Source organism: Mandrillus leucophaeus, unplaced genomic scaffold (assembly GCF_000951045.1).
Source record: "Mandrillus leucophaeus isolate KB7577 unplaced genomic scaffold, Mleu.le_1.0 Scaffold157, whole genome shotgun sequence".
In the NCBI taxonomy this organism is placed as follows: domain Eukaryota; kingdom Metazoa; phylum Chordata; class Mammalia; order Primates; family Cercopithecidae; genus Mandrillus; species Mandrillus leucophaeus.
The window spans coordinates 4055419-4059356 of record NW_012101554.1 but is presented as its reverse complement, the minus strand read 5'-3'; positions in this window follow the sequence as shown (position 1 = coordinate 4059356).

Genomic DNA, 3938 nt, shown 5'->3' with positions numbered 1-3938 from the left:
TGAGGCTGGGTTTGTGTAGTCTTATTTAGGTCTGCTCATGAAAGGGGGCAGATGGGCAAGTATATCTTAATCCTTTCCTTCTAGCTTTCGTCTGTTCTTCCTTGTTTAAGGCTACCTTCTCCTACCGCAAATTTTACAAGGCCTCCTCTTGTCTATGTAACACCCTGGTGTGAATTATGAAGAGGCACCAAACTCAAGGCTTGGAGAATGAATGGCTGACTCTAAAATTCATCTGGAAGAACTTTTGGGCAAGGATTGCCCAAATTCGGAAAAGAAGACCAAAAAACGCAATGTGCACTTTTAATATTGATGAGGAAAAAACCACCACTTGCGATTCTAATTGAGGCTGTGTTAAATAGAAAGATTAAATTGGGTCAGGTGCAGTGGCTCACACCTGCAATTCCAACACTTTGGGAAGCTTACACAGGCATATCACTTGAGCCCGGGAGTTTGAGGCCAGCCAGGGCAACATGGGGAGACCCCATCAATGCAAAAAAATACAGAAAGTAGTCAGGCATGGTGGCATGCGCCTGAGGTCGCAGCTACTCAGGAGGCTAAGGTGGGTGGATTGATTGAGCCCAGGAGATCGAGGCTGCAGTGAGCTGTGATTATGCCACAGCACTGCAACCTGGGCAACAGAGCAAGACCCTGTCTCCATTAAAAAGATTAATTTGGAGAGAATCACCTTTTGTTTAAAAACGTTGCATTTCTCCATATATGCACATAATAGAACTCATTTCTTCAGGTCTTCTTTTTTGCTCATTAGTAAATTTTGGCCAGGTGCAGTGGCTCACGCCTCTAATCCCAGCACTTTGGGAGGTGAAGGCGGGCAGATCACGAGGTCAAGAGATCGAGACCATCCTGGCCAACATGGTGAAAGCCCGTCTCTACTAAAAATACAAAAATTAGCTGGGCGTAGTGGCACGTGCCTGTAGTCCCAGCTACTCGGGAGGCTGAGGCAGGAGAATCGCTTCAACCCAGGAGGCAAACGTTGCAGTGAGCCATGATTGCGCCGCTGCACTCCAGACTGGCTGCAGAGCAAGATTCCATCTCAAAAAATAAAAATAAATTAATTAATTAATTTCAAAGGTTTTTACATGTAAGTCTTGAACATATTTTATTATGCTTATTTCAAGATGTTTTATAGGTTTTGTTGCTATAGCGAATAAGTTTTTTTTTCTGTTATTCAAAGTTACTGATTACTTCATATTAATCTTTAATACAGTCATTTCACTAAACTTATTAGTTCTAATGGTTTTTAATCATGATAAGATCTACATACAATTAAATGCACGGATGTTAAATATACAATTTAATGAGCTTTGAATAAATTTACACACTTGTGAAATAACACTCACTCAAGATGGTTTTTTTTTTTTTTTTTTTTTTGAGAGATGGGGTCTCACTCTGTCACCCAGGCTGGAATGGACCGGCACAATCTCGGCTCACTGCACCCTCTGCCTCCCAGGCTCAAGCCATCCTCCCATCTCAGCCTCCCGAGTAGCTGGGACTACAGGCATGCACCACCACGCCCAGCTAATTTTTGTATTTTTAGTAGAGACAGGGTTTTAGCATGTTGACCAGGAAAGTCTCAATCTCTTGACCTCATGATTCACCCGCCTGGGCCTCCCAAGTAGGTGGCCCAAAGTGCTGGGATTACAGGTGTGAGCCATCACGCCCAGCCTATCCTGGTATTTCAATAAGAAAGCTTCTGATGTTTCACTATCTAGTAGATATTCTTTACCTAGTTGAGGAAATTTGTTTGTTATTATCAGGAATGGCTATTAAATTTTATCAAATGCTTTTTAACATCTATAATCATGTATTTTCTTTTTTTATTTGTTATTGTAGTGAATTGCTATGATAGATTTTCCAACATTGAGCCATCTTTCATTCTTAGAATAAAATCCTATGAAGGCATAATTCTTTTATACACTGCTGGATTCAATTTGTTAATATCTTATTTAGAAATTTTTTTCTTATAGTCCCAAGTTATATTGGCTCATAGTTTCATTTTCTTGTGCTCTCCTTTTTTAGTATCAGCATTATTTCAAACTCTTAAAAATAAGTTGAGTGGCTTTCCATCTGTTTCTAGGTGTTGGAACCATTTGTAAAATATGAAAATTATCTGTTCCTTGGAGAGTTGCTAAAACAAAAAACACATTTTTGTTTTGTTTTGTTTTTTGTTTTTTGTTTTTTTTTTTTTGAGACAGAGTCTTGCTCTGTCGCCCAGGCTGGGGTGCAGTGGCACGATCCTGGCTCACCGAAGCCCCAACCTCCTGGGCTCAATCGACCAGCCTCCCGAGTAGCTGGGACCACCGCAATGTGCCATCACACCCAACTAATTTTTATATTTTTGTGTGGAGATACGGTTTCAACATGTTGCTCAGGCTAGTCTCGAACTCCTGAGCTCAGGTGATCCACCTGCCACAGCCTCCCAAGTGTTGGGATAACAAGCATGAGCCACTGTGCCCGGCTATGGACCTTCTTTGGAGGTAAATTTTCAGTTACTTTTTCATTTACTTTATCATTGCTGTTGGAATTTTAGGAGGCCATTAACAAAGACAGTGATCTTGTCTTTCTCTCTTGAATTTCCAGCTTCCTTCAATGGCAACTACTGCTCCTTTGTTTATCATCTTAGATTCACGGACAGGCAGTTCAGTTTTTGCCCCTTAAACTTCTAAAATGAATCAGAACAGTACATCAGTTAAATTAACCCCAAAATATGGTGGACCCCAGGTCGAAAACTCATTCCTGATTTTATTTGCTATTTCTAATGAAGGCCATTCCAGTATAGCTGGCCAGAGGTTATGCAGTCAAATAAATTACCTACAGAATAATCCTCCAAATTTAAAAAAAAAATCCTCATTATCAAATTGCTAGGCATAAATTAAAACCCAAAGCTTAAATAAACCTTATCCTTTTAGGTTAAAATTCAGAGATATCAACATTAAAATTTCTTTGGCTAAACTCCTAAAATCATTTCCCCTCTGTGATATTATGATATATTGGGTTTTGTCCACAGTTCCTGTCTTATAACTCCCTAAGCTCTTGTTATAGTCTTTTGTTATAATGTCAGGGCACTCAGAAGCAGGCCTCAGAAAACAGAATCTCTCTCTGAACTTGCCCTGCCCTTCTTTCACCAGCCCACAGCAGAACTCTTATCTTCCACCACCTTTATAATCGCAGGTCATGAGACCCTCAATTCAGGAGTCCTGCCCCATCCCCTGGAGGAAGGAACGCTGCACGGATGAGACTAGGAAGAATGCGAACAGACAGGCCTTGCTGGGTTTCCCCACTCAGTCTACTAGTATTGGATCACACCCTTTTTGTCCAGTTACATTTCTGCATGGTAGTCAGTCATGTCTATCCAATAATGTCTCCATTAAAGGCCCAAGAGGACAGGGTTTGGAGAGCTTCTGGATAGCTGAACCCCTGGGGGTTCCCGGAGGGTGGCACGCCCAGGGAGGGCATGGAAGCTCTGCACCCCCTCCCTGTGCCATGCTCTGTGCATCTCTTCATCTGTATCCTTTGTAATATCCTTTGTAATAAACCAGTAAACCTAAGTTAAGTGTCTTCTCGAGTTATGTAAGCCACTCTATCAAATTAATGGGACCCAAAGAGGAAGTCATGGAATCCCCAATTTGAAGCCGGTTGGTCAGAAGTTCCAGAGGCCCGGACTTGTGACTGGTGTCTGATGAGGAAGGGTCAGGGGGAAGTCTGATGGGACTGAGCCCTCAACCTGTGGGATCTGACGCTATCTCCAGGTAGATAATGTTGGAATTAAATTGGAGGGCACCCAGTTGGTGTGCGTTGCAGAATTGACTGCTTGCTTGGTGTGTGGGGAAAACCACCCCACATTTGGTCACAGAAGCCCTCTGTGTCGTGGTGTTGATGATGATGTGTTTTTTGTTTGCTCTTTTTTTTTTTTTTTTTTT